The sequence below is a fragment of the Herpailurus yagouaroundi genome, unplaced genomic scaffold (genome assembly GCF_014898765.1).
Source record: "Herpailurus yagouaroundi ecotype Mexico unplaced genomic scaffold, PumYag 100, whole genome shotgun sequence".
NCBI lineage: Eukaryota > Metazoa > Chordata > Mammalia > Carnivora > Felidae > Herpailurus > Herpailurus yagouaroundi.
The window spans coordinates 68,898,074-68,911,493 of NW_024412391.1; the positions used below are offsets into that span (position 1 = coordinate 68,898,074).

At 40.3% G+C, this 13,420-nt stretch overlaps 1 long non-coding RNA gene across 2 annotated transcripts in view; it reads right to left on the bottom strand.

Moving 5' to 3' along the window:
* LOC121028766 (uncharacterized) overlaps positions 1-13,420 on the bottom strand; it is a 224,421-nt gene that overhangs the window by 141,313 nt on the left and 69,688 nt on the right. For both annotated transcript variants that reach the window (XR_005789426.1, XR_005789425.1), the window contains one exon: positions 6,747-6,906. This is a non-coding gene — a long non-coding RNA (uncharacterized LOC121028766). The remainder of the gene's footprint in view (positions 1-6,746; positions 6,907-13,420) is intronic.

Below are 13,420 nucleotides of genomic sequence, written 5' to 3' on the forward strand. Positions count from 1 at the left end.
TATATATATATATATATATATATATATATATATATATATATATATATTTTATATATATATATATATATATATATATTTAATGCTGTAAGACATCTAGGATATGCCCTTTAGATGATCTAAGAGCTTCTTAGAATGAATCTAAGGAATTCTAGGAAACTAATGCCTATTCTGCTTCTATAAGCCTGAGTTCAGGAATGTAGTTGGATCAGCTGAACTATCCTCAAGGACCCGAGGGTAAAGGATGAGAACTGAATGTACTGCTTCAATCACATTTTGCACTCTCTAATTTTGAGATTGATGACCTGGACCAAGTAAGGACACATCTGCACATACCCAGACTAGACAATGTGCAGGCCTCCTCCAGCCTTAAGCATAACACTGGGCATGGAAAGGGACAAGTTATACTTCTAGAAAGACTTACAATCTGCACTCACAATGGTGTAATCCCTGGTTAGAGGGGGGTACTAGGAAGCTTGTATTTTTGTACTGGATGCTGCTACTGACCTTACCACCATTATCCTAACTCCACTTTGTACTGCATTCCTAAGATAAGTAAAGTGTGTCTGATTTACTCAAAGAGAGAGGGATGAAGTAGAAGCACAAAGAGAATCAAGGAACAGACACAAAAAGAGTACCCAGTGGTTTTGCCACCCTGTTCCAGTCCTTTGAGACCTATGTGTACTCTTACTGTTGTATTCCATTTCCTTCCATCTTACTTGAGTTGGTTTCCATTACTTAAAACCAGGGTCTTAAATAGTAATATTGCAGAATCTGCAGAAGGCCAATTAATATTATCCCATTCACTAGGATACAGTGGCCAAAAGAAAGAGAAGGAAGGAAGAGAAAGAGAAGGAAGGAAGAAAGAGAAGGAAGGAAGAGAAGGAAGGAAGAGAATAGAAAGAAAGCAGGGAGGCAGGAAGAGAGGGATGGAGGGAAAGGAAGGGAAGGGAAGAAGAGAGAGAGAAGAAAAACCTCCCATTCTGCTCCCCAATAGGAAAGGGAGTAGATTCACAGCCTGAGTTTTGAAGATAAGTGCATGTGCATAAGAACAATGAATTTGGTGGATAAAACAAACAAAAATTCCCAGACTAATCTTAACAGTGCTTTGGGAAAATGAACCTGGTGAATGGGTTTAGGGGTGGTGGATGGAAGCAGGGGGGAAAGAGAAGAGATATCATTTGGGAATTGAGAATTAACCTTAAGAAGGAAAGGACTGTACAAATCGAACAGACAAGAGGAATGCAATTATGTGTCATTCCCAAGTTAATTCAGGAAAAAATGGTATGAAAAATGCTGAGAAGGAAGACTGGACAACACTTAGCAACAAACAGCTGTGTGGGATAATGGAGGAAAGGAGGAGTCAAAGGTAACTGGGGGCTGGGTGGCTACAAGAATAAGACCAGTGAGTCCATCAGAAATCAGGAAGAGCGATGGTTTAAGAGGCCGGAGATCATGTGTATGGGAGGTACCTGCCTGGCACTTTCAAATGACTCACCCAGTGGGGGTGTCCACCAGTCCAGGAGGAAAGACAATACGGTGTCTACAGATATGGGGGTTGGTCTTCTGGGCTGACAGTTGACATGAGCTCACTTAGGTAGAGCTTTACAGAGAGAGAGAGAAGGACCAGTAAGGCCTGGGGGAGGAGCCACATCTGGGGATGGACAGATGTGGGCAATAGGACTACAAAACCCCAGAGAAATCAAAGGAAATCAGGAATGCACAGTGCCAGTGATACTAAGAAAGAAGACAGTGTCCAGGAGGCGGCAGTCCACAGTTTAAAACAGCTCGGAGAGGGGCGCCTGGGTGGCGCAGTCGGTTAAGCGTCCGACTTCAGCCAGGTCACGATCTCGCGGTCCGTGGGTTCGAGCCCCGCGTCGGGCTCTGGGCTGATGGCTCAGAGCCTGGAGCCTGTTTCCGATTCTGTATCTCCCTCTCTCTCTGCCCCTCCCCCGTTCATGCTCTGTCTCTCTCTGTCCCAAAAATAAATAAACATTGAAAAAAAAAATTAAAAAAAAAATAAAACAGCTCGGAGAGGTCAGAAAAAAAATTGAGAATTTGAGACTAGCCATCAAAATTCACATTAAAAAGTCACTGAGCACTTTTCAGTGGCTTGATGAGAGAGAATATCAAATGACAAAGGTCCCAGGAGTAAGTAGTTACGAGCAAGTGAGAACTCTTCCAAGGGTGTTTGGAGATGAAGAGAAGCAGACAAGAGAGGCTTGATCATGAGTGTTTTCCTTTTTCTCTTGTTTCTGTTTGGATGTTGCCTTTGGACTGTTGGTTGCCAATGTTTTGAATAATGAACACCTAATTGTAGGTAATAGGGAAAGGACCAGTGACCCCAGACATTAAAAATGCATGAAAGGGAGTAAAATTGGTAGAAATACGATTGTGGAAGGGAAAAACAGCACCAGTGTTCCTGAAGAGAAAAGTCTGATTTGGAGAGGGAGATTGTTAAGTGAGGTCTTCCATTCTCTGTAAAGTCACAGGAGAGGCCTACCAAGAGAGGTGGAGATGCTAGCACGTGAAATCACAGTTCAAAACACAGGCCCTGCAGCCAGTCAGCACGTAACAAACATTTGTTGAATGAATAAATGATTCTCCTACTCCAATATGTATGTGTGAATATAGACATAGATTTTTTTTTTGAGTGACAGAGAGGGAGCAAGTGAGTGAGGAGCAGAGAGAGAGAGAGAGAGAGAAGTGGGGGTCACTCAAGGTGGGGCTTTTTACCTGAAGCGGACCTCATGCTCACCCAAAGCGGGGCTCGAGCTCAGCAGATGGGGGACTTGAACTCATAAACCATAAGATCATGACCTGAGCCAAAGTCAGATGCTTAACTGACTGAGCCACCCAGACTCCCTGTTGCTGATGGTTTTCGAAAATTAGTTCCGAAAAAAGAGAGCATTCTATAACCAATAACCCTAAAGAGAGCCAAAAATAACAATAAGCTCCACTTGCCTTGAACATCAGAGAAGAGGTATGCAATTATGTGTCATGCCCAAGTTAATTCAGCCACACCTATACACTCAGAAGCTGTAGCATCAGCAGAATAATTTTCCATGATGAAAGGCAAAGTAGTATAAACAGCATTTTCATTTCCATAAAGGAAACTCCATGACACCCTTTCCACATGACCTGCCTCTAATGTCCCTGTTTTCTCATAAATGACTTCGTGTCTTCCAGCACAAATATTCTGAGGGTACCATGCACCCCATCTCCAGTTACAAGCCAAATAAGGAAGGTCAGTATATGACCAAGGCAGAGTAAAGATGACCACGCATTCAGAATCAATATCGAGAGCTGCAGACGACTAATGATAATAAAACCCCTCCACAGAAAACTAACAAGACATGTTCAATGTGGCCGCCAAAAAAGCTGGTACACAAGATGTAGATGTAAATAAAATGTAAAGTAACTAAAGAGAACAAGGGCTTGGTCATTTTTGGAAAACTGGAGTGTTACTTATTGCTATTTGTCTATGCCCTTGAAAGGAAATGTGCTAAACAACCCAGGTTTCCAGAAGCAAATGATTTAATGGCCTCAGACCTTAGTCGTCTTTCTTTCTAAGAGCTAATGCAAGGGTTCTTAAAATTTTCTGTGCCATTGACCTCTTTGGCAGGCTACGGAAGCCTATGGACCCCTTCTCAGAATAAAACTGATAAAGGCATAAAATAAAATAAGTTTACCAAAGCAACTGAAATTGAATTACAATTGAGTTTCATTTCGTGTTTAATAAAAATAGAAAATTTTTGCTGTGAACCTGAATTCACAGACTCCAGGTTAAAAACCCTTGGTTGTCCCTTTTATGAATAGAACAAATGTAATTGGCATTCACCTACCGTGATTACTACCTAAATAAACACAAGCTTTGGCCTTCTAGAACTATTAAGACTTCAGCAAGTGATCAGAGAGCAAGGACCTAGAACTGTGACTGCAGCAAGCACAGGAAAGATTCAAGTCCACGGATGCAGAGAATCTCTGATACACTCTGACAAAATTCACGTCACCACTACCCCGGCTCCCGGAAGGGCCCTGAAGAAGGATGAGTGAAGTGTTCCTTCAGTTATTCCAGCCTTACATGATTCACTCTCTGTGTCCTGAAAACCTATAACGTGCAAATGACAATCTTAAACTGTCTAAGATCATGTTGCTAAGTATGTTTCTCTCTGTATTATTTTGATTAAAATTCTCTCAGAAAGAAGGTATATTTCATCAAAATGCTAAGTTAGGCATTGTTCATTGAAATATTGCTAAATATATGACAATTACAATTTTTATAATAATACACATGAGATACTTAAAAAGAAAAACCACAGAAGCACAGATTTTTTAATATACTCGGGTGGTTGATTGTTGTTGGTATTGGGTTGTCTTTATTGCAAAGGTTGGGAGAAACCACCTTTTGCCCAGGTATACAGTGAAAGTGGGCATTTGACGATGTATGAGACAGGAAATAACCATAAAGGAAGCAATAATCAGCAATAGGTAAGGATATTCTTGGCATTGCTCAAGCCATGAACTTGTTATTTCCCCACTAAAACCAAGGGTATTAATTTCCTACAGGTGCCATAACAGGCTACCTCAGGACTGGTGGCATAAAATAACAGAAATTTATTATCTCACAGTTCCAGACACCAGAAGTTGAAAATCAAGGTGTTAGCAGGGTTGGTTCCCTCTGGAAGCTCTGAGGAGGAATCTGTTCCAGGCATTTCTTCCCGCAACCCTCAGCATCCCTTCACTTGGGTCTGCATAACATCTCTTTACTTCGGTCTGCTTCTGTCTTCACCTGGCCTTCTTTCTGTGTCTCAACTCTTTCTCTTATAAGGACACAATTTATTGGATTTAGAGCTCACCCTAAATCCAGGACGATCTCATCTCAAGATCCTTAACTAACTACATTGGCAAAGACCCTACTTCCAAATAAGTTCACATTCACAGGTACTCACAGGGCTGGGGACTGGAATATATCTTTTAGGGGAACAGAATTCAACTTACTACACCAAAGAACCTTAAAATTCCAGACATGCTAGCTACAGAGGCTTTTGGTAAAAGATGATAGGAGACAATGCAAAGTATAAAGCATTTTTTCTTATACACAGTATCAGTAGATACTTCTATAATTTTTTTAAAAATGCATATCATAAATTCTTAGCACTGCAGATCTGTGCAATAAACACAGGGAGTATATGTAGCTACAGAACTGAAATAGAGTTGGTGCAGAGTGTGTAGTTGAAACAGAAAGTTAAGATATTTTAGGGACTTAACTTTGAGAAATTATAGACACATACCAGAAACTCCCGGTGATCATCTCTGAAATGAGCTGTGCCCAGGCCAGTCCGGGAAGGTGTGGGCTAGTGTAGGATGTAAAAACAGGATGAAGACAGATGTCTCCTTAGTCACTGCTGCCTAAGGGTATTCCTAGTTCTTTAAGGAAATAGGCTGAGTATCACCCAACCCATGTTGGAGCTATGACTGAATTGTTTAAGATATGCTGTCTATATTTGTTCTTAAATTACCACTTTGTGAGTTTTCAGAAATGTATAGTTCATCTAGTGGTATGTGGCCAACTCTACTAAATTAAGGCTTTTGTGTTTACATAAAGTCCTAAAAAAGTGGGGAAGAAGACACTTAATGTAGTACAAAGAAAAATGGTATCAGAACTGGGAAGACCAACTGATACTTGCATTCAGAAAGGGGATTCTGCTTGATGCCCAAATATGAATATTCTTATTTGGATCCAACACCCTTAATATATCCTAAGACTTTGAAAGCTAGGTGCCAAGGTATGGTGATATGGCCTTTATCCAAGTAATCTAACTTCATGAATATTTGCCATATCTTCAAAACAGAAAGAATATTGCCACCTAAAAACTAGAAGTATGCAAAGGTATAAATATTTTATAAATTTGTTCATTTTATTTAATGATATTATACAGTCATTTATAGATGTACAATCCTTAGACTTACTAAACATATTACTCCTGTCTTTTCCGAAAGGACCCTGTCTTATTCTTCTTTGGTATCTCTCACAACACCTAGCACAGTTCCTGGGGTGTAGTGTATCCAAGATCAGTGGTGGCTACAAGATTGCCTGATACTTTATGCTAAATGGTTGTTCCTTCTTATGGAAATGACAACCAGCAAATGTGATGATCTGAAGGGATTTAGGTTAGATAAACACTGCTCAACACTTTCCCCACTGAGGTAACAATGAAATCTAGGTTGGGAAATACCTAAGTGTGCGGGCATGTTCTGTGCCTCAGTTTCCTCATTTGTTGTACTTGCTTCAGAGGGCTATTGTGAGGCTTAAACAAATGTTTGAAAAGTGTCCAGAAAAATTTCTGGCACATAGAAAGTTCTATATAAGTATTTTTATTAGCACTGGTGTTCATATTATTGTTTTTCACTAGCCTTCCAGAACTGGATTTATTTGAAGGAGAAAACACAATAATACATCTTTTATCAGCACTGCTGGGGAACAATTTCTTCCAAATTATTGTAATTACTACCTTCAAGTAGTCAATCAGTCAATCCATCAGTCAGTATTGAGCACCTATTGAATGCCAGTGACTGTTCTCTGACAATACAGAACACGGTAATGAAGAGGCGGTTCCTGGACTCCAATAAGCTTACCCTCCAGTGGGAACAGAAATACATAAACACATCAGTAAGAAGCTAGGCAGTCTCAGACACTATGTACCATGAGGGAAATCAAATTATGTAATGTGACATATGGTGCCTACCTGAAAGGTGGTAGATGGGAGAGCTAATCTGAGCTAAGAGGGTCGTTAAAGGCAACAAGATGAGAAGCTGAGAACAGAATAATGAGGCAGTCACTTGTAGATCTGAGCAAAGTCCTTTCTTTCCAAGCAGAAGCAGCAGTAGCTACAATATGCAAACATCCTGTAGCGGAAACAAATACTCAAGGTTAGGACAGGAAGACATTACTTGAATGCTATCTGACATAATCCAGGGCACAGGGATGAACTGAAAACTGGGACAAGGAAGAAGATAATTGGAGGAGTGGTCTTTTTGAAGGTACTTCTGGGTGAGATCCAGAGTATACCTGAACAAAACGGCCTTAGGGGCACATTGGCAGAATGTATAAGTATGAATATGGCGGGGGGGGGGGGGGCTCTTAGAATTAGTGGTAGGAAAATGAGATCATGGTAACATCACAACATGTGATTGAGTGGGGAAGGGAAGAAGAGGTTTAAGGAGTCATTTCAGAGAGTGAGACATTGAATCTGCTTGGCAGACACAGCAGGATGGCACTTAGTGTGGTATGCCTTTGCCACGTGTGCTCATGGTTTTGAAATGACTGTAGTCAGCATGACTGTGTGATTTTCCCCAGCAACAGTTACCTGCTTTGAGTGGAGGTGCAAAGTAGGCAGTTAGCTGGGGGAAACCGAGGTTGAGATTTTGCCAGATAAGGAAAATGGACAAAGAGATGGTCAAGGGAATCAAAAAGCATTTGTGAGCAAAGGGTCGCGGGAGTAGGTGGAATCTCGGCGAGGTAAAAGAAAAGACAGGGGGAGCAGGAGCAACTGAGGAGTATAAGAGTAAGCAAGAGCAGAGGTCTAGATGAGGTCAGAAACCAGCAAGAGTGGGACAGACAGGGTGAGTGGGCTGGATGGACAGAGGTAATGATGAGAAAATCAGAGTGAAAATGGAAGTGTGGCAATTATTAGTTATGAAAAGGTGGATGCAGGTGACCGTGAGTGGTTTCTCAGGAGGGAGGGTGGGTCAGTATTAAAAACTCACTTCATGACAATCATTTTGGATAGAAATGCCATTAAAATGGTTTTTATACCATTCCTTGTATTATGGAAGCACACTAAACATAATTTTTCTTGTCATAATAGGGCTATCAATATAAAGATTAATATATTATAACATATATAGTAATTCCTTCAGCATATCCTGATTGTTTTGCTCCTATAATAAAGTATCCCAGTCATATTTTGAGTCTTGGGTCTGCTTTTTTGAGTTTTCCTGTCTCTTCCTTTTCCCCTTCCAAGTAGAGTGGTCTAAAAACTGGTCTTAGACTTAACTAAAATGTCTTAATGGCACTACATTTGAAGTCCATGAACTTGACTGAATCTGTTTGGGTTCCCTTGGCGTCCTTAACTGGGCTTCCTTCCCTCCCTCTGGTCAAATGAGGATTTATTCTTTGAAGAGGAGAAGGGGGCACCAGGATCGACAGATATCACCCTCCCCTCCAAAAATAATAAACTTTTATTTCTAGCAAGTGGATTTTGACAAGATTTGATAAACTTCTTTTCTCTACATAAATTTCTAGTGTTTAATTAAAATATTTCTCTTGCTTATGAATGGTATTCTTAATGAATGGCCATTAAGTTATGAATGGCCCTGGATTTAAGTTCAAAATTAAAATAGTTCTGATCTAAAGTATTAAGTAATTCACATTTGAATGACATAAAAAATTATAACCTACCTCCCCACTGCTTCCAAATATTCTTTCCCTTGTGGCTTTCCTTGTGTGTAAAATCTATTATGTAATCACTGCTTTACCAAATGCAAGAAAGCATAAATTAAGAATATTCCCAAATAGCCACTAGTCCCGCCAAACCAGATATCTATCTAAAGAGGATCAGTAGAATAAGCCATTTATTTTGTTTTTCTCCACCTCCTCTTTTTTAATGATTTCAAATATTTTTTACTTACACCATTTGAAAGCCATCTGTCCACATCTCTCTTCCCTGCAATGGTTATATAAAAACAAAGGTGACATTTCTGAGGAATCAAAACTCTTTCAATGGCTCCTGTACAGTCCTAAAATGTGAACAGGGTAGTCTTCCCTCCCTTTCCTATAATGAATGCTGGACACCCTTCCACGGCCTGTTTACAAGTGCTAATTGCTGGGAATTTGTGCAATGTCTCACTACCAAGACACTTTCAGAAAAAAAGACCCAAGAATTCCATCACATTTTCACAAAATGCTATTGCAGACTTGGGAGATAAGGAGCTGGGAGAGAAGTAATTAAATGAAAAGGTTATAGCTGCAAAAGAAGTCTGAAAAAAAGCAGAACCCTGGGAATAGCAGGAGAGAAGTAGCCAGAGGCACTGGTCTTTTCTGAACGAGTTTAGCACAAAAATGTTTGGCCATCAGTAGAGGCAGTTAATTGAGCATTCCACTTCCACTGGTGAAAAGCGGATTTAATCACATCAATACAGTGTTTACATGAATGGTTTCAAACATCTTAAATTTCTACATATCTCTCTTAGGGTTTGCTACCAGTCCATCATTGTTCCTTCGAAACATATATTCACTTATTCATTCAACAATATTTACTGAGACCCTGCTACGTGGTACCAACCACCATTCCAGGTGCTACATACACAGCAGATTGCAAATGACACAAAAATGCTTTGTTCCCGTGGCTCCTGCAATCTAGGGGAAGACAAACAATAAACACAGTAAATCATTCCATTACAGTGTGATAGAAAATAATGAGTGCTATGGAAACAAAGCAGAGAAAGGGGGGAACAAGTAAAGGAAGCTAGGCATGTACCGGTATAATTTTAAATAGACCTGCCTTGACTGTTCTTTCTGAATGATCTCTAAGTTGCACCGTTAAGTGAGAAAAGCAAGAAGTAGAATGTGACTAGTAGGCTGCCGCTTGGATTTTTTAAGACTAAATATACAGGCTTTTATTTGCATAGTTTGCCTGTGAAAGGAACCCAATAAATCATCAACATGGTTGCTTCTGGACAGGAGAACTCGATGTCTGGGGGGAAATGCTTTCTAATGTTACTGCTTTCATATCTTGAATTTTGCACCTGTGCATCAACCTTTCAAATATTTTAATTTAATCCTTTAACATGAAGTTTCACATAACCTAAAATAATCTATAGTAGTGAAATCAACTGTTTGGCAAGTAATCTATAAATAAAAAATAAATCAACTATATTTGGCATTCCCTTACCAGCATGATAAAGAAAGCTTTATAGTTATCTTTAAGGCAATTCCAAGGAAGAAAAATAACTCTTAGCAAGTAATTGATCTTTATAAACAGTCAAAAGTAGAAAAAAATGGGCTAATGTTTTCATTATTCTTGTCCTTTTCCAACAATGATCTGCTTTATACTAATCTCATTGCAAATTCTCTTTGAACAGGACAATGGATTAAGCTACATTCACTTTTTTCTCCTTTTCTTTCTTTCTTTCTTTCTTTCTTTCTTTCTTTCTTTCTTTTCCTTCCTTCCTTCCTTCCTTCCTTCCTTCCTTCCTTCCTTCCTTCCTTTCTTTCTTTCTTTTCCTTCCTTCCTTCCTTCCTTTCGTTCTTTCTTTCTTTCTTTCTTTCTTTCTTTCTTTCTTTCTTTCTTTCTTTCTCTCCTCTTCAGTATGTGACAATTTAGCTAACCTCCCTTTCCTGGCACCAGGCACAGGCTGGCTGTACTAGAATCACCTTTACCAATAATATTTCTAGTACTAACAGGAACCACCACCCACTGTGGAAACAGCACTCCCAGCACCTTGACAACCAGCTCCTTTACCAGGAGGCTGAGGTAAAACTTATTTTCAGCTTTTGAATTACAAAAAGAACATCTCTATTAACTTATCAAAAAATGTATCATTTATCAAAACATTAACTTGACTTAGATATTTCCTCCATCTCTTCAAACTTTGAAGATGTTGTTCTTTGATAACATCATAGCCAAGTGACCTCGTCCGAGACCAGCAGGTGTGGCCTGGACCAAGTCCAGATTTCTCTTGGGGATGGTCAGTCCATAGTCCTGCCAAATTACCACAGACCTTGTGACTCAGAGAGTCAGAGATGCAGATAAATACAACAGGGATTCCTCCCCCATTTCCCAATCCCAGAAGTAGCTGCCCTTGACCTTGAGTCAGTGACTTTTTAAAGTGCTATTATTCACTCATTCTCACACACTCAACTCTTCTACTTTCACCTTTTCTTAAATTTCTAGTGACAGAGCCAGGGTCTTCAGGGCATGTCTTATTTTTAAATTCTTTATTGTTATTCCTGACATCATCATCTAGCCCAGTCTCCATGATTGCCAGTGTCTGGCATATTTTCCCATCAGTGGTTTGTTTGGGTTTTTTTTTGGTAACAGGTGGGTGGCAAAATGTTGTTTGGTTTTGCTTCCTGCTTTGTGTTGGCAGGAATCCTAGAAATTGGTATAGTAAGTAAATTCAGGCCATGGACCCGGTTTGAACCCTTTGTCATTTCGCATTTCACGGGGGAGAAAAGGTGGTTCTATTAGCCCACCTCCCAGGAGAGTAGGAAAGAAGCAGAAAAGAAGTTGGCTGGGAAAAGAAATTAAACTTCCACATCTACCGAGAAGTAGCTGAGAAACTTCAGCCACACAGGTTATTTACTCAAGCCCCAGATTTGCTACAAGAAAATTCAGGAAGTTTGTTTTTCCCCCAAACAATAAATGGCATCCGCATCCCAGTGGTGTGAAATAGCACACAAATGGTACAAATAGCACACCATTATTTACACACGTAACTAAAAAGCCCAGGGTGTATAATCCTCTTCAGGTGTAGAGTTCCAACAGATTCAGAAATAGATCCCTCTCACCTCTTTGCTCTCCTTTCCCTTGACGGGCTTCTTTCTCAGGCTCACTCTCTCCTCTAGCAGGTTCACCTGAGGTCCAGGAAAGATTCCTATTAGCCCAGCCTAGCTCACGTGTCATCACGGAACTAATCACTGTGAACGAGACTGTGTGCTTTGACTGGCCAGGCCTATGTCACGGGTCTATTCCAAAAACTGACTCTCCCCCCATCCCCACTCAGTGTTGTCACTTCCACCTGGACCACAGGGACTGAGACCTGTGCTAGGGTGTTTCCCAAAGGAAAATGAAGATGTGGTTAGCACAAAGAAAAATGGATTCTGCAAAGGCTAGGACAAGAGGAGGTCAGCGAGGCACCAAAGAGCCTAAATTTAAGGAACACTCATTTTCTGGTTCACAAGGATCCATTTTAAGAGTGGATACAGTGAACCCCGCCTCAAATTTTGCACCCCTAGGCTCCTCACTCACCTCACCCTAGTCCCAACCCTGGATACTGGGCAAGCAAAAGACAAAATACTCATTATACCCATATTCAAAATTATCTCCCAAAGTGCCTGAAATCCAACCCCCCTCATTAGAGATTTATTTCTTTGGATAAGCCAGACATCTCCAGGAATCCTTCAGTTTTGTTTTGTTTTTCAAAAACAGCTAGAGGTCAAATCTGACGTGAAGAGTTTCCCATATATGTGCTAATTATAGACTATCATGTCAGTCACCTCCAGAGCCAGCACCCCATGATAATGTGTGACGCACTGTAAGAAGAGGTCTCTGGGAAGAGGGAGGAGTGGTCAAGACCCAAGACTGCAAAGAAAATAAGCCCCAAAGAGGAGAGAAATGACATAGAAAAGGAGGCACAAGCTATTAAAGGCATACTTTCATTCAGTCATTTAAGTAATGGCTCAAGGCCTACTTCATCAATTGTCCTAAATTCTGCTACATGGAGAGATTGAGACAGCAGGCTGGACCAGGAAGAAGTGGCAGGAAAGACTTAGGGCATGATAAATGTGGAAATCCCTAAACAGGAATCCTACGGTGTGTGCAACATCTGGGAAGGCTTATCCGGAGTTCTGATGATAAGCTTTCAGGAGAAGGATGAATTCTGCCAACGGCAAAGCCTTGGTCTTCAGGCTGCTGGCATCTTTGAAAGTTTAATTTTCCCTACAGCAGGGGTTTAAGGACAGACTGGGAGAGTTAGGAATTTTGTGTCCCTCCTAGGACCCAGGGAAAAATCAATCTTTAAACTACAAGATAAATAAGTCGAGTACCTCTTAAGTTTAGTACTAATAAAGACAATTTCTTCTATCCTTCATATTTCAGTAATGTAATCTTCCCTTTCTGGGACTCTAGTTGCCTTTGGCAAAGAAAAGAGCTTACATAACTGAAATATATCTGCCTTTCATAAAAATCAGGTTTAAAATTTTTTTGTCCACCTGAAAATAAGTATAAAAAACAATGATTCTGTTATTAGTTGAAGACTGCATTTGGGATATGATTATCCATATGTCAATTCATCATGGATCCAAACACCACCCAGAAACCAGAATGACCTTGTCCACAGACCCAGCAACATGCTGGTGGCAGATATGTTATCCTGGTGTCAATGGTGGGTGCTTAGATGCCAACAGCCTTGGAATGTGATACCTCACTCTCCTGTGTATAGAGCAGGCTTGTGCATAAAATGGCTTCCTTGGGATGTTCCCCCAGGGAAAGAATGTGATGGCTAGAATGTTTGGTGCCCTCCACAACTGTATTTTCACAGTAATTATTTTCTTTATATTCCATTTGACGACTAACAAATCAGCATTACAGTTGTAAGTATCAGGGTCAGTGTGCAAAGAATCAAGTTTCCGTGCTCA